Here is a 25,400-nt window from a genome sequence, read left to right as displayed (position 1 = left end):
CTAACTATGGATTTAATAACTTCATTTAAAGAACTGCTAGACTAGCCAATCAATATGACAACATAGATTTCTTTGCAACCTTTGATTCATTCTTGCGTCAAGTTTTGTGTACTCTTGGCTTGAGTAATAGATATAGATAACTTTTGTATTGCATTGTATAATAATACAGATTAACTTTTTGTATTGTAACCATAGATTTAGTCAATGTTATGAATTTATAGTCTATAGTGGATATGCGGTCGAGGCGATCGAGGTTCGTGCCCCAGCCCGGTGAATAGAAAATAAAAAGGCTGACGTCGTAGTCTAAAATTCTAAAAAGAATCTACGACTTGGTCTGGAATAAGCTGGTGTCTTATCGGCCTATGGAGGAGCAGTACGGCAAGGGATAAGGGCTTGCGGCTCGGTGACACTCCTCCATAGATCCCTACCGGAAGGGCGTTGACGCCTAAAAAAAACGGTGTATATATATATATATATATATATATATATATATATATATATATATATATATATATATATATATTGATGCACGTTAAGTTGTGACTTCCGGTATACAGAAGAGGCTGTCCGACTTCCACCTTTTCTACTAGGAATTATTTTTTAAAAATTGTGTATTTGGTAAAAGGGGGGCTTATAAAATGGGTCTACCTTTTGAGGGGAAAGGATTTACCAAAATAAATTTTGTATATATATACGTATATACCGAAGCGTACAGCATACGTTATGGCTTCCATATATAGGGTAGTTCAAGGTGCGTTGTCACTTCCAGCGGTGTTGTCATATTTTGGAAGTCACAACGACTCGTCTGCTGATTTACCTCTTACTTTAAGCGTAATGTGTGATCTTTTGAAACTTTTACTGTGAATACAGTTGTGAATGCAGTTCTATGTTTTACAGTTGTCTATTTAAATTAAAAGATTGATATTCTTTTGATTAAACAGGTTTACAAAAAAAATACATTTCGGAATATTTGACGAAACCATATGACTAGGGGGTTTTTGGGGTCGCTGGTCACGAATCCGGGGTCCGCTGACCTCTATCACGTCAGGTAATGGTCATCTCAAGGTCAAATCAAGATAAACCGACAGTCGCTCTGAAAAAGTATATTAGGGGTTTTTGTGGTCGCTGATGACGAATTTGTGTCCGCTGACCTCTATCACGTCTAGCTCAAGGTCATTTCGAGGTCAAATCAAGATAAATGGACACGATCGCTCTGAAAAAGTATATTAGGGGGTTTTTGGGGTCGCTGATCACAAAACTGGGGTCCGTTGAGCTCAACCGCGACAGGTAAAGGTCATTTCAAGGTCAAATCAGTTTTGTGGACTTGTCCTGATTTGGCCTTGAAATGACCTTTACCTTACGTCAGCGTTTCCCAACCGGTGGGTCGCGGGCGAATTTTAGGTGGGTCGCGGCGTGCTCTTACAGTAGCTGAATAACTTACATATATACCATCATGGGTGAGGGATGGGTAGCGAATATGAAAAAACATCAGAAGGTGGGTCGTCAGACATAAAAGGTTGGGAACCACTGCCTTACGTGGTAGAGCTCAACGGACCGCAGTTTTCATGATCAGTGACTCCAAAACCCCTATATTTTCAGAGCGATTGTGTCGATTTATGTTGATTTGACCTTAAACTAGACGTGATAGAGGTCAGCGGACTCCTGATTCGTCATCAGCGACACCAAAAACGCCCTAATATACTTTCTCACAGCGACTGTCGATTTATCTTGATTTGACCTTAAAATGACCTTTACCTGGCGTGAAAGAGGTGAGCGGACCCCGGATTCGTGATCAGCCACCCCAAAAACCCCCTTGTAACATGGTTTCGTCAAATAGTCCGAAATTTAGTTTTTTTTGTAAACCTGTGTTATTTATGATATGATTGATATTTATTTTACAAATACTAATATTTTATTATTGCTGCAAAATGGATTTTTTGGAATTAATTAAAAAAGTGTTATTAGTAAGTAATTTATTTATGAAAATTATATCAAAAATTTTAATAAATAAATTTGAACTTATAGGAAATTTTAAGATTTATTATTTTTCTTGATTAAATTTTGAATTTTAGATTTTAGTACATAGTCCTGTCGCCAGGGGGGGTACAACGGCCTCGTTAATTCAGATGGACTTACTCAAGTTTTTTTTATGTATTTTGACCCGTAGAACACGAATTTTTTGGGTAACAGTTGATCCGGATGTCGATAAGATTGTTATAGACCAAGAACTTGAGGAATCAAATAACAGCGATTTTTGGCAAAACAAAACAATATTTTGTATTTTTTGGGCCATTTTAAGTAAAAAATATTTCTACAAGTTTTTTCGTAGGATGCACAGTTTTCGAGATAAACGCGGTTGAACTTTAAAAAAATCGAAAAATTGCAATTTTTGAACCCGAATAACTTTTGATTAAAAAATAAAATAGCAAGTCTGCTTACCGCATTTGAAAGTTTAAGTCAAATTATATCGGTTTTGATTATTTGCATTGGTAAAAATTTATTTTTTTATTGTTTAACAAAGCTATAAACACGTAGGGTTTCCCGTGCTTTTACATGCGTTTTAACGCATGTAACGTAGAAATAGTCTTGATTGCACTAGTACCTATTCTACCTACTCGTTCGATTTTAAATGAGAAATCATAGAAACATCACTCACGCACTAGTGGTTTGTAGCTTTGTTTAACAATAACACAATAAATTTTTAGCAATGCAAATAATCAAAACCGACATAATTTGACTTGAACTTTCAAAGGCGCTAAGCAGAATTGCTATTTTATTTTTTAATCAAAAGTTATTCGGGTTTAAAAATTTCAGTTTTTCGATTTTTTGAAAGTTCAACCGCGTTTATCTCGAAAACTGTGCATCCTACTAAAAAACTTGTAGAAATATTTTTTGCTTAAAATGACCCAAAAAATACAAAATATTGTTTTGTTTTGCCAAAAATCGCTGTTATTTGATTCCTCAAGTTCTTGGTCTATAACAATCTTATCGACATCCGGATCAACTGTTACCCAAAAAATTCGTGTTCTACGGGTCAAAATACATAAAAAAAACTTGGGTAAGTCCATCTGAATTAACGAGGCCGTTGTACCCCCCCTGGCGACAGGACTAACAGGCACCGTCCTTTTAATTTTTGATGTACCAATAATAATGTGTAATAAGAAAATTAAATGGCTAAATACACCAGGTGGGGTTGAGCCGCTAAAAAGCTATCTAGATCCATCTTTTTAGAGCAGATTAGTCCCAGTCTGCTACTCGATACTACTGACTGTGCTTCTCCATTTCTTTCTATCCTCTGTCTTTTTCTGCTAGTCTCTAATTCCTGCCCTATATAAATTTTCCTTTACTTCCTTTAACCATTTATTCTAGTTCCTCCGTGTCTCCTTCTAACTCCGGGTTTCCATTGTAAAATTGAGTTTATAGTTGTTACGCTACCTGCTCTCCATATATGCCCCAACCATCTAACACTGTGCTGAAATCTGAAAATCTGGAATAATATCTACCCGGGTCGAAACATTTTTTTTAATATATGAAAATAGTTATTTATGAAACAGTTCGTGAAGTATGCTTTTTACGAATGCACGTGATGTTTAGAGCACGAGCGACAACGGAGCGAGTGCTATACATCGCGTAAGTTCGCAAAAAGTACTTCACGCACAGTTTCATACAATATTTTATCTACGATAAACAAATAAAAAAACTGTAACTCTTCATCACTGGAATTCATTCCTATTCTACAATTTTTAGAACTGATTTAAACATTCTAATTTCTTTCAAACCACAAAACTGTCAAATTTTTTTTTGTAATTTATTGCTCATTATGTCATCACCATGACAACGCGAAAGTTAAGGATATTTGATTATATGAAAGTGTGTCAAAAACAGTGCGAAAAAGTAAATCCCGTTTAAAATACATTGTTACTTCACGCACACGTTATCCATTAAATAGATCGATGCAGATCGGCCTTATATCGGATCCTCTACTATTAGTCCGTTCGCTGACGGTAAAATATTGCAAAATCCATAAATTTTAAAAAACCGCTTAGATTGACATGAAATTTGGCATACACATAGGTAACATGTCAAAGAAGCACATTGATATTGTGCCGATGTGTGCTTTTGCCATAGGGGTGACTTTTACCTCGTCTCGGGATGAAAAAATATACGTTCAAAATAAGTCCGGAAATGGATTAACTGACTAATTCTAGGCAACTTTTGTTCTATAGCATTTTTTCACTTAGTTACTTTTCGAGTTATTTGCGAGTAAGCATGTTCATTTTTCAACAAAAAAAAACATTTTTTAACGGTTTTTTTTGGCAATTAACTCAAAAAGTAAGTATTTTATCGAAAAAAACCATTCTTAGGAAAAATATAGCCCATAAAAAAGTAAAAAAAATGGTGTGCTTATGAATGAGATCCCTAGACCCAGTAAGAGAAGAGTTGTAACTAATGAAAAATACATTCATACACGCCAAATTCCAAATTGAATATTTCAACGTGAACTGTCAAAAACTAAAGCACTTCTTGGGGAACACTCATTACAACTTTTTTGTAGTGTTAAAAAAAAAGGTCAAAACAGTTTTAGCATTAAATTAAGGAAGTTACACTCAAAATGAAGATCCTTTTTTTTCTAAAAAATTATAAAATTCACCCCCTAATTAGCATCCGAAATGAAATTAATAGTCACCACTTCAGAAGTTGATTTACTCGTGTATGTATTATTTATAAATATGATCTGTAAGCTTCATCGGTTCAAAATGCTTATTTTAAGGGGATGTAATTGAAAGGGATTGAACTAGTCACTAACCAACTGTGTAAGCCAATTTTGAACAGCCATATCTTAACCAATATTTGTCTCAAAGAAAAACACATAATCCTAAATATTCAGAAAAGCAAAACCTACATTTTTTACTATTCGTAATTTTTAGTATCACTAATAAATTTTATGTCATTTTGAAACAGCATTTTTTTCTGCAAAAAATTTTACTTTAAAACCAATTTTTTTCAAAAATTAGCCCTTTGAGCCGATCATATAAGATATACAGATCATATAAATATTACATAAGTTAAGTAACTTGTGAAGCGGTAAGTATTAATTTCATATGAGATTCCAATTAGGGGGTGCTTTTTCGAATTTTTTTAACAAAAATAGGACCTACTTTATTTTGAGCGTATCTTGCTTAATTTTGATGCTAGAAAGTTTTTTAGAAAACATAAAAAATATTTTTTTAAAACTTTAAAAAAGTTGTAATAAGTTGTCTCAGAACAGTGCATCATTTTTTGGTTATTTCACGTGAAATTATTCGTTTTTGAATTTGACGAATATGAACCTGTTTCCTGTTTTACATTAGCTACAACTTTGCTTCTACTGATTCTAAAAAGTTCATACGTACATCAATTTTGTTACTTTATAAGCTATATTTCTAATGTTTTTCCCGATAACATACTTACTTTTTGAGTTATTGGCAAAAAACCGTATAAAAGTGTTTTTTTTATGATAAATTGCCATATTGACTCGCAAATAACTCAAAAAGTATTAACTTAGTGAAAAAATTCTATATAACAAAAGTTGCTTAGAATTAGTCAGTTTATCCATTTCCGAACTTATTTTGATCGTATATTTTTCACCTCCGAGAAGAGGAGAAACTCGCCCCCCAGGGCAAAGTTTTCTTTTCACTTTTTTCTTTGACATGTGACCTATGTGTATGCTAAATTTCACGTCAATCCGTTCTTTAAAATTTGGAGCAAAAACCGTTAATGAATTATACTGCAGTCAAACCCGCTTATTAGAATACCTCTTAAAGGAATATCCCGGTTTAAGGAATAGAAATTTGCGGTCCGGAAACGTTTCTACTAGCGACCAATGATCGGTTATTAGAATATCCCGGTTATAGGAATACTTTTGATTGGCACGAAGGCTATTCCAATAAGCGGGTTCGAATGTATTTCGGTAAGATCGTAAAAAACGAATCAGAATATTTTTCCTATCGACTAAGATACAACCTGGACTAGGTAAAATAAAATACCTACTTTCAATACACCAATAATCATTGCGTTTTTTATAAATGTATAAAAGCATAATATTTTAGTGCATATTTCAATTATTCAATTGTTTTTTGCATAATTTAAGGTTTTTTTAAGTGCATATTTCCCGAGCTCTATTAATTTGATGTATTTCTCCACGAGTTTACAGCAAAAATCTTGATAATTACAATTGTTTTGTTTGTATAATTGAGGAGCAGACTTTCTATATGCATTTTGTCCATTTTTTCAAATTTTCAACTAAAGATGGCATCGCAAACTATATGTATAGCCACCATTTTGTGTCACGAAAGAGGTTCTAAATGCATTCTGTTGTCTGAAAATTAAATAAACAAAATACCTTGGACTTTCTATGTGCTGTATGTCCATTGACCGTAGACAAACTAACCGAAGTTTGTACGTGCGCTATGGACTAATTGCGATTTGTTTGTCATTGGCAGTCATTGTCGTTGTATACTTGGTGTCTGTACTGTTAAGTTCGTTTTATGTGCGTTTGTTTTTCCAATTTTTAACAAAACAATATAAAATAATGGATGTAGTTGTGACAGGGGATCATGTAGTTGGTGATACGGAGCGTGGTAGCAGAAAAAGAAAAAGACATCTAACTGGTAGAAATAAACTGATAAAAAGAAAAATGCCTGGCAGTGGTATTGTTAAGAAGCGTATAGGGGACAAACGGTCTTTCAAGAATGTTGAAAAATTTGAAGCTGTTAAAAAATTTAAAGCCAGTTTGTAAGGACATGAAAGTTATTACGGGCATGCTAAATATCGGCTCATTTATTTATCATCTGAAAATAATATTACTATTTTATGGAATCTGTACAATCAGAGTACTGCTGAGAATTTGAAAGCAAATTACAAGTATTTTAGTAGGATCTTAATACTCGTTTTAATATTGCATTTGGAAGCCCTGCTACTGACTTATGTGGCTTTTGTGTCAGGACCCAAGCTTCTATTAGCTTTTACAAAGACAAAGCTGAAATAGAAAAACTAAGAACTTCTCTACGTGTACCTACATAAAGTAAGGGCCAAACAATTTTTTAAACCAATGAATGAAAAACCGGAACACACTGTTTCCTACTGTTTTGACCTTCAGAACTTAAGTTCAAGTCTTACCGAAAGTGCCTATTCAAGATGCATTTTACGCCCAGCAGTTTTTTTTATTGTTTTTGTGTAACGGACGTGGATATTAAAAAGCCAGTTTTCTACACCTAGATGGAACATCAAGCAAAATAGGGGATCTGCAGAAACAAGTCCTGATCTACGTGATTTTCTTAATAAATCTGAATGTGCATCAGATATAAAACAGTTAAGACTATTAGCAGATGGTTGTGCGCTTCAGAATAAAAATGCACACATGATGCATATGCTCATGTTATGGCTGTACAGAGATGCCCCACAAAATATTAAATCTGTGGTACTTATTTTTCCGGTACGCGGATATTCATATTTGCCAGCGGACCATGTTTTCGGACAAATTGAAAAAGTTACACGATCCTACAGTCTACAGTACAATAAAAACCCCTACACAATATTATGACATTTACTCCAAGAAGGGAGAAGTTAAACAACTTGGTAGAGACTGGACAGTTTATCATATAAAAAGTGCGTTAACCACTTTTAAAAAATTGAAGGAATCAGTGCAGCCAAACGAATCATTATTAAGAGATCACAAAACAACAACGATATTTTGCTTAAGACCGAATTGTTCTACAGAAATAATGATCCATCCAAACAATTCCAAACATTATTGAAACGTGGAAAGAAGCTTTCGACTTTAAACTTAACTACTGTAGAACTTCAAAACCAAATTAAACCAAAAAAACTCCAGAACCTCTCGAAACTCCAGAACTATCAGGGACGAATTGGGTCAACGAGCCTGAGCTAACATGGTTAGAACCAATTCTTTCTGACACTGGTGAGCAAAATGGGAATCAAGCTATTCTTGGTGAAACTGAGGATGATGATGTTATCGAAGGAGCTGAGTGCTGTGATTGCAATGATGATGACAATGGGGAGCTTTATGACATGTAAAATACCATATTTTTCCATTCATTTTTAAACAATATTTTGTATTTAAAAATAAAATACTATTTGTATGAAGTTACTTGAGCTTTATTAAATCGTTACTACCAAAAGTCAGTCATACCGCTTGTGTAGACAATCAAAATGCGTTTTGTCCAAGGATGACAATCTAAATGCAGTTTGTCCAACAGTTTTTTCAAGTTTTTTGGGATCTTATTAATACTAGATTTTTGGCATATAGTTATAATATTTGAATGATTTTTTATCCATTTTTTAGGTATATCAGTTTTTCGTTTAATTTCTTGCCAAACGCGTAGCAGTTTTTCTCTATTTGCCAAAATTACAAAAAGTGGACAAAATGCATTTAGAACATCTGCTCCTCAATTATTGTTTTATCATACAGTCAAGTCGCCCTTGAATCCTAAACATTTTTAAAAGAAAATAAAATTTTTATTGGATATGTTCAAGCAGACATTTCCGTTCAAGCAGAATTTTTAGTCACAACATATCAATGTTAAATATATTATTAGAACAACGTTACGGTGCGGTGTCACGTTTCTTTTAATGACCGACACACATATTATATTTTAATTACGGATCCCACATTTTGCTAAACAGTTAAGAATGTAGTAGAAACATCAAACTTAAGAAACATATTTTTATTACCTACTGCTGATAAATTAAACAGTATCAAATATCACTCGTTGACATCTCTGTATTAATTTTAAATAATAAAATATATGTAGTTTTGTATTCTAAAATATTTTAAAAAAATACCTATGTATTTTTTTTCATTTACACATCATTTTAAGGGAGTGTCCGTTGAAGAGTACAGGTTCAATATTATCGGCAAATGAGTTTTGTCTTAAATACCGTCCGTATAGAGGAGGTGTTCGTTAAGGAGATAGGCGCAAAATCTTGGTAAAATGCTAATTAAATGCACTAATTTTTTTCGAATTCTGAGAAAACTAATAAGTATTTTTGAATATTATTATTAGATGGAATATTACATTATTACCGAGGGCCGAAAGTCCCTGAAAACTTATATAATGTTTATTTTAATAAGATAACGGGATAAAAAAACAAAAAAAAAGTTAGTGTGATTTTAATTTCGAATATTTCATTATCAAGAAACTTTTTGTTTATTCTAAGGGACTTTCGGTCCTCCGCAATAATAATCTTTCATTCTGGGTGTAAGTTTTAAAAAGTATTTATTAGTTTTCTCAGAATTCGTAAAAAATGAATGCATTTAAATAGCATTTGACCGAGATTTAGCGCCTACCCCCTTAAGAGAGAGTTTACTATATTTCATATTATTATTACTTTAATATTACTAATTATTATTATTAATTTATTACTTTAAACTTTTTATCGCTCTTGATTCATTTTTTCGTGTATTTAATCCCATTCAATTGTAATTGTACATTCAATTTTCTTGTATATTTTTACACGTTTTATTACTTTCGAAATAACAATAACTATAAAATCGATTTTTCAGCCTACTTGGGTCAAAAAAATACGCAATTTTCGGAAATTTCGTTAAATGAGAACATTTACCTACATTTCTTGTATTTAAGCTTTTAATAAGATTTTTAAAAATAATTTAGAATATTTAATAGATACATTCATCGGCACGAAAAACGGGCACCCGAAAAAATGGGTCATTTTTGATGGCTCGTATCTCCTAAACCTATTCTCCGATGTAAGTATTTCTTTAATATGTTATAGCCTTATTCTTTAACTATATCGCTGTAATAACATTGTTTCTAGACAGGTAAATTATCATTGTATACTGGGCGTACCAATCAAACTGGTTTTTTTTTCAATTTTCACAACACCCTGTGGAATATTCTAGCCTTTACAAATATACAATATTGAAATTAAAACCCAACTATAGCCCCAGGTTTTCTTAACGTTCTGTTTGTTATTCATTCGCTTATGTTGGATAATAAACAAGTTAGGGACTTTAACAACTAAACATGTTCTTTATCAATACATGGTGTTTCTAAATAAGTGCGACAAACTTTAAGGGGTAATTCTGCATGAAAAAATAATGATCGTTTACTTGATAAAGCTATGTCCGCAAATGCTTGCAAATATAAAATTCTTTTGCCAAACGATCATTATTTTTTCATGCAGAAATTACCCCTTAAAGTTTGTCGCACTTATATTTAGAAACACCTGTATCGATAAAGAACATGGCTAGTTGTTAAAGTCCTTAACTTTTTATTATCCAACGTAAGCGAATGAATAAAAAAACAAAATGTTAATAAAACCTGGAGCTATAGTTATTCTTTAATTTAAATATTTTATAAAGGCTAGAATATTCCACAGGGTGTTGTGAAAATTGAGAAAAAAACCCAGTTTGATTGGTACACCCGGTATACAATGAAAATTTACCTGTCTATCAACAATATTATCATAGCTATTTTGTTAAAGAATAAGGCTATAACATATTAAAAAAATTACTTAAATCGGACAACAGGTTTTAGAGATACGAGACATCAAAAATTACCCATTTTTTTGGGGTGCCCGTTTTTCGTGCCGGTGAGTGTAGATTAAATTAGAAGTTCATTGTAAAAAAGGAAGTAAACAAAAACACGAGAAAAATGAATTTATATAAGTAAATAGGTAAGTAAATATCATAGATTAAAATAAGTACAGAAAATATATAATTATAGAGATATATAATCACTTATTGTACCTTCATTTAAGGCTAACTTTAAAAGTAAAGCAGATCTGCTATTATTCATGTTTAAAAACAAAAGGCACACAAAACACTAAGTACGATTAGGACCGCGAATCTACAACAGATAAATGTCTTGAAACCGTTACACAGGGTTGCCAAAAAACGGAAGTCACACCGAGCGGTGTGGTATACGGAAGACGCTACGCCTTGTGTACATAACCTGTATAGAAGCAAGGGAGCGACACTAGCGCTGGTGATATACCGTCGAACTAAAATCTGATCTTATGAGTATGTTGGATACGATATGACTTCCAGCGAAATTTTTAATATAAGCCTTCTGATACCATCTAGTAGCCAAATTCGTAAAAATATAGGCAAAACGTTGTGACTTCCAAAATCGGAAGTCATAACGGTATATATGAAGTAACAACGTATTACGAGAATCTACTTTGGAAGTCACATGGATACATGTATCAATATATATATATATATATATATATATATATATATATATATATATATATATATATATATATATATATATATATATATATATATATATATATATATATATATGCAAAATAATATACGGGAAATAAATATTCTCACCCTCGTCTGTGCTGCCATCTTGAGAACGTTTTCGCTGTCTACAGCTCATCAGTCAAGCTCTCAGAACAGACGAAGATGTAGAATATTCCTTCCGTATACCCGCGGCCGTAAGACAGCCATGCAGTCCTTATGGGACTAGCGCAATCTGAGTTAGCTAGAAGCAACCTACCTTGCTCGTTTCGGTACGAAACCGATCTGTGCTTCCACTTTGAAGCCACTAGATGTCACCTCGTATTTATTTAAAAATACCTACGGCGTCAAACAAGCAGGAAATAATTTTAAATAAAGAAGTATAACTTCAATAACAACTTGCTTGGGGCTTGAACCCACTTCACGTCTATCGCGCCGTACGAAAGTCGAAGCGACTTCCCACTGCACCACATTCGCGTATACGTCATGTGGGAATATACACAAACTAAACGTTTACACCATAAACTTTTTGACATTTTGTTTATTTATATGAATTTAATCAAATTATTAGTTTGATTTTTGTCGAATTAAAATACAACAAAATATAGAGTAAGAAAACGATATATTAGATGAAGATTTGTAGAAAGTTTGTTCGTAATCAGATTATGTAAATTAAAGCATTGCCTACTAATAGGTAACTACATTATTTTTTTTACATTTTCCAAATAGTTAGGTATGAAGATAATTTTTTATTGGAATACAACTGAAACATTTAGAATTACCTGCGGCTTTTCAAAACTATTTAAAAAGTCACTATAATTATAAATTTGATTTTATTTCTGTCCTCACAACAATAAAAACTAATATATACAATATTTTTGTTTACCGATAACCTCCATATTGAACAATTATTGACAGATCATTTCTTCACCCAATCAGAGCCCATATAACGACTAATACCATACTGTCGTTATATTGTGTGTACGCATGCGTGCAGATTAATAAAATTTCACCCTCAATGAAATCTCGCCTAAAGAAGTATAACTTCAAAAATAACATTAAATTTTTTTAAAATGGATTTTGCGACATGGCTGAAACACTTCAGTCAATGGCCTTTTGGTACATTGTATCAATAAAGTGTGTCTCTCTCTCTCTCTCTCTGGATTTTGCGTTTGAAGAGAGTATGGAAAACTAAATTTAATAGTATACTTTGAATTTTCCTATACTTTGAATATAATCCTGATGTATTCTCTGCTTGGATCTTTTTTTTTTCCTCTGATTCTGGCCTTGGTTTAGAACTAGAACCGTTAGCCACGTAATTGTATAACTTATCACTAAGTCAGGTGTAATGTGTAGTGTGTGTGTTGAGTAAGTGTCTTGTTACTTTGCAAAGTCGACGTCATTGTCTTTGCAAAGATACGCTAATTGTATCCGAACGTCTGCGGTCCCTCCGGTGAGTACCGATCCCACAAGGATAGAAACTATTTTCATTTATTAATTTATAATAAATGAAAAAATCTCTGACCCTGGTTGCTTGGATCTTCCACAAATAATACACAATAAATAACTTTTTGTTAAGTTCACGTCTTAAATCAATTATTTATCAAATACTTACACTATATATCAATATTATTTAATCAACTCAAAATATTCCCGATGCCATGTCAAATATTTAAAATTGTCACTGATTGTCACTGTCTGACTGACAGTATGCTGACAATATTCTATTCGACTGAGTGCGTTGCATGACAAAGATAGATTTGGAAATATTACCACAGACATTGTGTTCATTTTTTTCGAATCCTGAAAAAATCAATAAATATTTTTGAAAAATTTAAACGCAGAATGAAAGACTATGTTATTACCGAGGGCCGAAAGTCTCTTAGAATAAATAAAAAGTTTATTTTGAATGAGATATTTTAAATTAAATATCACACTAAATTTTCTCTAGGTTTTTCATCCCTGTAACTTATTAAAATAAACATTATAGAAGTTCTCAGGGACTTTTGGCCCTCGCCAATAACGTAATATTTCATTCTGCGTTTAAATTTTTCAAAAATACTTATAGGTCTGGATCCCGCGTATGAAAAATAAGTTGATTAATAGCAAGCTGAAAATCTGTTAATAGCTTAAGGGTGTCTAGTCGGACAAACTTTGATATATGGGAACACTGGAACAGGGGAAGTTTTAATTGTGGAACAGGTTAAAAATTTGGAACGGTCAGACCACGAAAACGGCACATGTATTTTGTCCGACAGAACAGACTTAAACTCTCCGAACAGAGATTAAACTCTCATGCAAAAATCAGACTGCTATTTATCACCAAATGGGCGTTTTAATGAGCGGAACATGTAGAATATGTCAAATGACAGGAATTATCACAGGTGATAAATAGAAGTCTGATTTTTGCATGAGAGTTTAATCTCTGTTCGGAGAGTTTAGGTCTATTCTGTCGGACAAAATAAATGTGCCGTTTTCGTGGTCTGACCGTTCCAAATTTTTAACCTGTTCCACAACTAAAACTGCCCCTGTTCCTATATATCAAAGTTTATCCGACTAGGCATCTTTGAGCTATTAACAAATTTTCAGCTTGCTATTAATCAACTTTTTTTTCATACGCGGGATCCAGACCTATTATTAGTTTTCTCAGGATTCGAAAAAAATGAATCCCCATTTGAATAGCATTGCAGCCGAAAATACGTACCCATCCTCTTAATCGAAATTGCTAGAATATTAACATTTCAGTGTTTTTTTATTTTGGCTACAATTAATTCATAACAAATATTCACCTTTAATTATTAATGAATAAATATTAAATAGTCCACAAAAAATACATAACTTTTATCAACAAACTATCTTAAACATTAAAAAAAACAGAAACAATTTGCTGAAAAATAACTTCACCACCTTGTTGAAGCAAAATCTTGCTCTTTTTCTTATTTGTCTGACTGACTTCCTAATCTCGTCAGGGTTATTCTTCATTTCTTGGAAGGCGTCTCAAATCCGGTCAAGAAGTTCTTCTCTACTGTTTCAATACAATATTAATAATTTACAGTTAAAGTGATGAATTTTCTTTGTTATACATACACTCACGAGCAAAAAAATCGGGTCACTGGTTAAATTATACACATTTGATATCTCGAAGTTCCTAAACTTGTTGTCTGATTTGAGTGATTTTTTTAGTATGTTATAGCCTTATTATTTAACACGTTAAGCCCCGCGTGAGACAGCATATGTCTCACGGTGCTGTGATCTTGGACCGTGTGACCTTACTGTCTCTCACAGCAGTACTAAAATTAATTGCCGGTCCACAGATATCACAAAAAAAATAATGCTGGGGCTTACGTGTTACGAATATCAATGTAATAATATTGTTGCTAGACAGGTAAATGCGATTTTATACCGGGTGTAACAATCATACTGTGTTTTTCCTTAAAGTTCGGAGCACTCTGTGGAATATTATAGCATAGATAAAATACTGAAATAAAACTCAATTGTAGCCTTAGGCTTTCTTAACATTTTCTTTTTTGATTCATTTGCTTATGTTGGATATTAAAAAAGTCAGGTACGTTAACAACTAGTCATGTTCTTCATCAATACAGGGTGTTTCAAAATAAGTGCGACAAACTTCGGGGTAATTCTGCATTAAAAAATAATGACCGTTTGCTTTATAAACATATGTCCGCAAATGCTTCGTTTCCGAGATACGGGATGTTTAATTTTTTCTTACAAACTGACGATTTATTTGTTGCTCTAAAATCGGTTGAGATATGCAAATGAAATTTGGTAGGTTTTAAGAGGTAGTTATTTGCAATTTTTTGACATACAAACAAGAATTTTATATTCACCATTGGCTTGCATACGGGTATAAACATTTTAGATAATAATAATAATATATAATAATAATAAAGGACTTTATTTAAGGGAAAAAAATTACAGTCAGTTACAATAATAAAAAAAAAATGTTCCCTATCATGTCCTGGTTTGGCGCAAGTCTAGCTCAAGGCTACTCAACTGAACCAAACCATCCCGTATGCACGCCAATGGTGAATATAAAATTCTTAGTTGTATTCTTCTTCATGTACCATCTCCTCTAAGAAGGTTGGCAACCATCACGGCAATTCGCACTTTCGATACCGCTGCTCTAAAGAGATCAGCAGAAGTGCAATTAAACCAAGCTCTCAAATTGTTTAACCAAGAGATGCGTCTTCTTCCGCGACTCCTTCTACCATGTATTCTTCCTTGCATTATTAATTGTAACAAGTTATAACGCTCGCCCCTCATAACATGTCCCCGATATTGTAGTTTTCTGACTTTAACTGTATTTAAAACCTCTTTATCTTTTCCCATTCTTCTCAACACCTCGATGTTCGTGACTCTATCCACCCAACTTATTCTTAATATTCTTCTGTAGGCCCATAACTCGAAGGCTTCTAATCTGTCCGAAACATCCTTCTTTAATGTCCAAGCCTCCAACCCATAGAATAATACGGAGAACACGTAGCATCTCAGAAGTCTTATCTTTAAAGAAATTGTAATGTCCCTGCTACAGAGTACTTTTTTCAGTTTGTTGAAAGCATTTCTTGCCTGTCCTATTCTTGCTTTAATCTCTTCTGTGTACTCATTAGTTTCATTAATTATTATTGTACCCAAATATTTATATTTTTCAACCTTTTTAATTTGTTCTCCATGTATTGTTATGCTTTCTTGGCGCTGCTGAGCTTTTGTGATTACCATAAATTGTGTCTTTTTTGTGTTTAGGGACAATCCGTTTTCTTGGCTGACTTCTACCACTCTGTCAACCATTTGTTGTAAATCTTCAAGACATTCGGCTAATAAAATAGTGTCGTCGGCAAACCGTATATTATTGATTGGTCGGCCATTTACTTTTATTCCCATTTACTTTTATTCCCGTGGTCTTAGTTGTATGTAAGTCCTTTAATAAACAAAATTCAAGTATTGTGGTTACGGAGAAAACTATGAAAAAGGATGATGGGCTTTGTATGGACCCGATGACTCCACCTATAGTGCGGCTATCTCGTACTGCGGATGTGGAAAATAGTCGTTACTTGTTAGCTAGACTGAGGGACCCTGGAATCTTGAATCTTCTTCGACTCTTCCTTGCCTATCTCCATGATCAACCCTCGAGTACGTGTTACGATGGGCACACCAACACCACCATTAAATTGATGCTGGCTTCAGAGGGACTTCTTACTGACGTGGATTCCCTGCGTAAGCTGTATCGCAGATTCCATGAGGCTTATGGTATTAGTACTGCTGAAGTTGAAGCAGATCTTTCGGCTTTTGGAACCTTCTTTTCCACTGAGACACGCCTCCGACTCCAGAAAATTAGGGAATGTCAGAATAAATATTTTTCGAGTAATTCCCCATCCAGCAAATTTTTTTTTTAAATAAATTGACGCGTACAGAAGATCAAGCGCCTTCTGACAATTTGGACGATAGCAAGCTAAGTTTATTTCTTATTAACATTCAGTCCTTAAGACACAAAACTGATGAATTACTTCTATTACTAGAAGAGCTAAATTTTCCTGAGATTTTTGCCATAACTGAACATTGGTTAAATGTTGATGAACCTGTGTTTATTAAAAATTACACTATTATATCCAGATTTAACAGGAGTAGATTATCTCATAGGGGTACTTTGATTATGTCTACACAAATGACTTTTCGGCAGTGACCAAATTTGATAATTTATTAATTGAAAAAGGATTTGAATTCTCCATAATTCATCAGAAATCTTCTGACCTCTATATTATTTGTATTTATAGAACTCCCGATGCGGATGTGCAGATTTTCATACAACAACTACTTAGCTTGCTAGAAACTATTCCTTCAAAAAGTAAATTAATTCTATGTGGCGATCTAAATATTGACTACTCCAGTGTGTGTGCTGCTCAGGAATCTCTTCATTCTATCTTTGATTCCTTTGGTATAGGTATGCATGTAAATTCTCCAACCAGAATAACTAAAACTAGCTCTAGTATCATTGACTATGTCGTATCGTCTTTGGCTCCAAATTCTACTGACTGTACTGTTTTCAACTCAGGTTTCTCTGATCATGAAGCAGTATTGACTACATTTTGGTTAAAATCAAAAAATAATAGTGAAAACACGCAACGAAAATTGTTCCGTGTCTTTGGAGAACAAAATTTTCTAACATTTAAACACCTATGTCAAACAACTGACTGGGACTTCCGCTCTGTTGATGTCGACATCGAGTTTTCTAGATTCATAAAGTTATTGTCTGGTCTGGCATACGAATCCTTTCCTCTTAGGCCCATCAAAACTAAACATCGTAAACCCTGGTCAACTAGAGGTCTACGTATATCTGCAAAGAACATGCGCTCATTATCGTACCTAAAAAAATTCTCGGACAACATATCCTTCCATGATTACGTTAGGCTTTACAAGAAAATTTACCATAAAGCCATAAAGGCCGCCAAGGAAATTTATTACAATGCAAGGCTGGCTAAATCAGGTAATGTTGCTAAGGAAACGTAGTCTATCGTAAATGAACTGAGAGATAAGACTTCTTCTCCCACCACAATCCCGACTTCTCCTGAGACCCTGAACAATTACTTTGTAAATGTGGCAAAAAATTTAACAAATACTACACCTCCTTCTCAGGATCCGATTTCATATCTGTCTCATAAGAATGTAAATAGTTTCTTTTTTACACCCATAGTATTAGGTGAACTACGCTCTACAATAAATGACATTAAAAACAAATCGTCATCTGGGACTGATGGCCTCACTCTTAAAATGTTTTCTGCTCTACCTGATTGCATTTTAAACCATCTTACTACCTTAATAAACAGGTCATTCGAAACTGGAGTTTTTCCAAGCTGCCTTAAGACAGCGATAATTATTCCTATACACAAAGGAGGCGATAAAGATCTTGCTTCGAATTATCGCCCTATTGCACTCCTGCCCACGTTGTCGAAGTTAATTGAAAGTCTGGTAAAAAAAAAAGAATCTTATCTTTTCTGTTGAAATACAAATTGCTTACTCCACATCAATTTGGATTCCTGAGTGACAAATGCACGAATGATGCTATGTTCTTCCCTTTCGATCATGTTTACTCCAGTCTAAACAACCATCACTCTACACTACAGCAACAATTTTCTGTGATTTATCTATGATTGTGTAAACCATAACATCTTGACTGACAAATTACAGCACTATGGATTTAGGGGAAAGGCTCTTAAATGGCTTAAATCATATTTTAATAAAAGAAATCAGTTTGAAGGGTTGACACGAAGACGTCTTCTTGCATGCCATTAGAATGTGGGGTACCTCAGGGTTCAGTTCTAGGCCCTTTATTGTTTCTGATATACATAAATGACATCTCTAGTCTGAACATTAAAGGTAAAATATGTCTCTTTGCAGATAATACTAGTATTACTTGGAGTAACACGGATATTGTGGATTTCGCAATACCATAGCTACAGACCTAGTCACCATTAAATCGTGGTGCGATTCGAATCTCCTGTTATTTAACGTTTCTAAAACCAAAGTCCTACCTTACAACAGTATGATGCAACCTTTAGTACTTAATAACAACAGTCTAGAGGTAGTTGAATCGGTGAAGTTCTTAGGGCTTATTGTGGATAAGTCTCTAAAATGGAACTTGCACATTGATGCCTTACACAAAAAATTAAGTTCTGCTTGTTTTGCGCTGCTACGGAAATGAATTTGTCAACATCTAGGACCGTTTATTATGCCCTTTTTGAGTCTCATCTTCGGTACGCCCTTTTATTCTGGGGTTTGTGTTGTGCGACTCAATTTGAGCGTATTTTTAAACTACAAAAGAGAGCTCTTCGTTACTCCCTTAGACTCAATAGCAGAGTTCATTGCCAGGAATTCTTTAAAAAATTTAAAATATTAACTCTTCCTTCTTTGTTTGTTTTTGAATCCGTCTGTTTAATCCGCAAACATGCATCAGAAGGTCCAGAGAGACCCACTCACAAAACATAATCTTTATCTGCCAACCCCACGGTCTGAGCTGGTTAAGTGCTCTATACTATACAATTCGAGAAAAATGCACAATCACCTGCCATCTAACATCAAATCTATTGCAGCATTTCCCGCTTTTCGCAAGGCCTTGAAAGCTTATTTGCTTGAGAGAACTTTTTATACAGTGAATGACTTTTTTATAAACGATTTGAATTCAGCAAATTGACTTGCAGGATTATTACTTTCGAGTACTTTTGTACATATTTGCAGCGGCATAGATCTTTTGATTTACTTTCCCTTTTCCTCGTTCGCCTTCTTTTTGCTCTGACGTTGTATACATATTGTTTGCAAAATTTTAAAATTTTTTTAAATGTGAACTAATAACTATAAAATTGTATTTAAGTAGTATAACTCACGCCATTTATTTGGTGTCTGTTTCTGTTTTTATTTTGTTTGTAGTTTTTATTATTTTTTGTTTTTTATTGTATTTTTTATTTTGTCTAAGCTTTGTCCACAAATTGTAAAAATTTTTTGACAATAAAGCATACCTTACATGTCAAAAAATACGCAATAACACCTCTTAAAAGTTACCAAATTTCATTTGCATATCTCAACCGGTTTTAGAGCAACAAATAAATCGTCAGTTTGTAAGAAAAAATTCAACATCCCATATCTCGGAAACGAAGCATTTGCGGACATATGTTTATAAAGCAAACGATCATTATTTTTTCATGCAGAATTACCCCTTAAAGTTTGCCGCACTTTTTAGAAACACCCTGTATTGATGAAGAACATGGCTAGTTGTTAAAGTACCTATCTTTTTTATTATCCAACATGAGCAAATGAATCAAAAAGAAAATGTTAAGAAAGCCTAAGGCTACAATTGAGTTTTATTTCAATATTTTATCTATGCCATAATATTCCACAGAGTGCTCCGAACTTTAAAGAAAAAACACAGTATGATTGTTACACCCGGTATAAAATGACATTTACCTGTCTAGCAACATTATTACATTGATATTCTTAAATAATAAGGCTATAACATCATCATCATTCTCTTTGCCTTATCCCTATGCGGGGGGCGGCTTCCCTAATTGCATTTCTCCACACAATTCTATCTTGGGTCATATCAATGTTAATCCCCTTTACCAACATGTCCTGCCTTATCGTCTCCCCCCAGGTCTTCTTTGGTCTTCCTCTCCTACTCCTTCCAGGAATCTGCACTTCAGCTATTCTTCGTATTGGGTGATTAACGTCTCGACGTTGAACATAACCAAACCATCTTTTTTTTTGGGCATATGACCAAGAAAAGAAAGTAATTATCACAATACCTATATGATTATCAGTAAGGAATAAACATGGTTTATGTAATACACAAGTTTGTGTAATACACAAACTAGACTGGGTCACGGAAAGTAGGTTTTAAACAAATGGGATAAAACAAAGGTTACTAGTTTAGCTGTATTTAACTGTGTTTGATTAAATTTTTTATTAAGTCATCAGTTTGTTGTATATATTTTGTACATTCAAAGAAAATATGGTTTAAATCTGATTCTTTTTGACAATCTTCACATAAATTGGAACTTACAATTCTAAGTTTTGCCAGATGGACAGGATAACACGCGTGCCCAGATTTCATTTTGACAATAGATGTAATGTATCTACGTGGGACAGAGTAATTTTTAAACCAAAATTCACCGGGATTGTGTTGTATAAGAGCATATTGTGAGTGGGAATGTTGACTATATTCATAATATTCTTGTTTCCACTGATTGTTTAGATCATTTTTGATTTTTATAAATACATCTGGAATGCAGAGCTTATAAAACAAAATTTTTGATCGTTTGAACTATTTTAAATAGATACATAAAAAACTTGTACTTTTACAAAATGGCGCCAAACAACACTTATAGTGTTTCTTTTATTTTCCATAGTAAACCTTCTTTCCTTTCCTTCAAAAACTGTACCAAACTTCAATATCAACAAACTGGTACATATATATTATTACAATGACATAGGTACGATAAATGTCATTAAAATATAAATATTTTTCCCTTATTCCGCGACGATGAGCTGGCCAAATACCCAAGTAGGTGGAGGCCAACAAACTAAGAAGAACAAGAAGAAGAATATGTATATATAATATAACCATAAATATAAACATAAATAAAGTTCAACTATGTGACGTCACGGGTCGTTTGAACTATTTTAAAACAAAGAAGATTTTAAATTTGTACTTCTAAGTTATTATGAGTTTTTGAAGCGAGAAATTTTGGAAATCTCATTTTTAAACAAAACTGAACATTATTATGTAAAAAAAATGTGCAAGTTCCCTATTCTCTCAAATACTTTAGAAAATACACACAATAAAGAAATAGGTCTATTATTAAAAATGTCTTCGGGATAATATTTTTTGTATAGTTCTAATGTTTGGAAAGAAGCCTTTACATCTTCATAAATTTATCAAATGTGCAATGTGGTTTACTATACATATTCATATACTATATTCATTAAGAATATCCAATCTCTGAGTTGTAGATTATAGACCTCAAAATATTAAGATTTATCCTTTTAAATAAAATGTGACTCCTTACTGAGGTACAGGGTGTTTTATTTAAAAAGTTAATAACTATTTTTACCCAGTACTTTAAAACTATTTGACATATCCTTATCATATTTGGCAGAAAGTGTAGGTACTGTAAACTTTACTAAATTATGTCAAATAAACGTTTCTGACTACTGCCATAGGTGTACGACAGGGCACAGTAGATGGGTGCATCTTCCCAAATTCTACGCCAGTGGCGGAATTGCTAGCTTAGTGTAATATTTAGATTCTCCAATACTTTTTATGTAAATAATATACTCTCCATTCGTAACGATAAAGTCATTAGTTTTCGAGGTGTTTAAAGTTAAAAATGAAACGGCACAGCTATTTTGATTAATTTATTGTGCCCCTCCATTTTTAACTTCAAATATTTCGAAAACTAATGTGTTTGAATTCCCAGTGTTTGAATTCCCAGAAATTAATTTGGTTGTGTAAAATAGTTCAAAAAGCATATATCCCTTTTCCGCTACCCTTGTGTTCCTCTTATTGATATCGCGGTTGAGGAATGCGAGATCGGTCGGGCGGGTACCACTCGAACCCGAGATTCTTCCCCATGACAGGAAGACGCATTCAGACCTGAAGTGTGCACACACATCGTCTTTCAATCCCCCGTGTCTCGAATTCGACAAGTTATCGGTAAGTGGTTTAATTAGCTTTTATATGTTATTATCCCTTTATTGTTTTTTGAGTTATTTAGCAACTAATTTGAATTTGTGTATATTATATTGCGCTTGTGGAGAAACAGCACTTATCTCACCATAATAGGCTATCGAAGGTATAGTTGGTAGTAGGTATTGTAATTATTGCTTTGCTTGTTTTTGATTTTCTTAATTGTCTCGTTCAATACCTGCTATTAGTAAACATATTCATTGATCCATCTCACCGGATGTGAATTATTTGTTAATTAGTTGATACACATATTTTAATTTTAATGGTGGTTTGTCGTATTTTTGTTTTATTGGTTCACATTTAAGGAAAATTTTATTTTATCGTGGCATATTAGCACTCGTTCTTGTGGCAACTGAAATTTTTTAAGTCTGACGAATCTTGTGGGTCATAAGTGGCAATCAAGGGCGGGTTTTTATTATCCAAAGTAGGTAGTTTTGAGTTTGGGTTCTTTAACTCGGTAAAGATTTAATATCGCTTATCTCCGTTTAAGAAACCAAATATTACATTGTATTTTTCGGATCGTCGCAACAGTTAGGTAATTATTTTTTTGTTACACTTTTGAGTTTGTGGTTTAGGTCGTAATCGCCTCTCGTTTCCGTATTAAATTGCATTTTTGATCGTCGCTATTTTAGTACCTACAGTTAATCGTATTTTATTTTTGGTTATTTCATTTGGGTTTGGAAGTTTTATATAACAAGTTAGAATGGATAAATGCAGAAAATTAAAATTTCTTCCACATACAGCGCTTAATGATAGCTAGTCGATTTATGATTTGGGGAATAGAACAGTGTCAGACTTAACTTTAAGAGTTTTGTTTAAGATAAGGGTTGACGAATTAGACGTAATTAGGGATACATTTTTAAAACAGCATACAGGTATCATTAATAATGTTTTGTCAGTACCGGATGCTGATACGGGGGACGAAGAAAAAGTCCGAGAACTATTCTTGGATCCATTTTACAAAATAAAAGTTCTTAACGCGGAATTCTTTGCTTCACAATTACCCCAGTTAATAGGTAAAAAAACATGAAAAAATGTTAAGCAGGGTTTTGAAGGTGCTAAACGGTAGATGAGTGATAACTGATGATAATTCCGTGAAAACGTACAGCTAATTTTTCTTCTTCTTTTTTTAAACAGTTACAAAAAATGAAAAACTCAGTTTTTTGACGATAAAACGTTTTTTGTTAATTTTAGAGAAATTTGTTTCGAATAAATATTGTATACCTTAAAAAGTTCTTTAATTTGGTGGGACACATATTGAAATATATAAACAATTGACCGAGATAATTGCAAAAAACCCTCATTTTGCACTAATTTATAAATATTAATAACTTTACTTTTTGCATAATGATATATAATTTAACTACTTTAAATTATGCTATTTAATGGGCTATTTAAATGTGCCAAATTTCAACCAGATCGACCCAATAGTTTATAAGTTATTCAATTTGTTTATCCAAGAGAGCAATTGTTTATACAACTATTCTTGCCCTAACAGTGACTCTAGAGATATTTAGCAAATCGCAATCAGTTATTCGAGACTCTATTTTTAAGATATATTAAAAAAATTTAACATTTTATAAAAATTGTTATTAAAAAACCGTTTGAAAAAGGCCCTACTTTTAAGGTTATAAACAATTAGAATAACTTTGACAGTTTTTATGTCACACGCTTGCATGTAGGCTCACTGAAAAGCTGATGAAAAAATACATATTAAAAAAGAAAAAATAATTTTATATGAGTAATAGTAATCAAGTTAGTATTGTTTTAATAAATCAATTTTGCCTTGTTTATAAACAGCTGAAAATTGAACATATTGTATTTATGGGAATCTATATTTTATGATCCAGTGTATAGATTGCATAGGCAGTGAAATAAAAAGAACTTATTATTATAACGGTATCATTAACTGACGGTAATCGTGAAACACCACCAACGAAAGTAAAGGTGGGAACTGTTCGAGCTTCACTTCCTTTTTTGGAAAAAAAAACTGCAATAAATTATCACCTTCCATAGCACGCGCAACTTTCTTTTTTTAACTGGGGTAGCTCAAGAAAATAATAAAAATTGTGCAAATTTCACCTTCCGGGAAAATTGGAAAATCCCGTGAAAATAAATTGATTCAATTATACTATAAAAGTTATTGAATTTTACAAGTATTTCGTAAAAATTCTTTAAATTTTATTAAATAAAGTATATTTTTTATATAAGTATAAAATAATTATAAATTAGTACAATACATTATTTATTTTAATTGCAATAATTAAAAAGTATACAGGGTGTCCCGAAAAGATTGGTCATAAATTATACCACAGATTCTAGGGTCAAAAATAGGCTGATTGAACCCCACTTACCTATATACAATAATGCACACAAAAAAAGTTACAGCCCTTTGAAGTTACAAAATGAAAATCGATTTTTTTTCATATATCGAAAACTCTCGGAGATTTTTTATTGAAAATAGACTTGTGGCATTTTTATGGCAGCAACATCTTAAAAATAAATTTAAGTAAAATTTGTGCACCCCATAAAAATTTTATGGGGGTATTGTTCCATTAAACCCCCCCAAACTTTTGTGTACGTTCCAATTAAATTATTATTGTAGCACCAATAGTTGAACACATTATTTTTAAAACTTTTTTGCCTCTTAGTAGTTTTTCGATAAGCCAGTGTTTATCGAGATATTATGAATATTTGTCGAATCCACCACATATTTGTATATGGTTAAGTACGATTATAGATACCTGTTAATAAATCTGAAAATTTATTTATAATTTACATTTTTAGGTATATTTTGAAAAAGAAGCTACATCTCGATAAAAGGTGACTTATGAAAAAAAGACTAAGAGGCAAAAGTTTTAAAAACACTGTTTT

The 25,400-nt window shown here is 32.9% G+C and overlaps 1 protein-coding gene across 1 annotated transcript in view; it reads left to right on the top strand.

Moving 5' to 3' along the window:
• Window positions 1–25,400, top strand: part of LOC126883746 (zinc finger protein 271-like) — a 159,213-nt gene that overhangs the window by 8,856 nt on the left and 124,957 nt on the right. The gene's annotated exons all lie outside the window — the stretch shown is intronic.

The sequence above is a fragment of the Diabrotica virgifera genome, chromosome 4 (genome assembly GCF_917563875.1).
Source record: "Diabrotica virgifera virgifera chromosome 4, PGI_DIABVI_V3a".
Classification (NCBI taxonomy): Eukaryota; Metazoa; Arthropoda; class Insecta; order Coleoptera; family Chrysomelidae; genus Diabrotica; species Diabrotica virgifera.
Note: the sequence above shows the minus strand (reverse complement) of the source record. Positions and strands in the feature narration are given on the sequence as shown.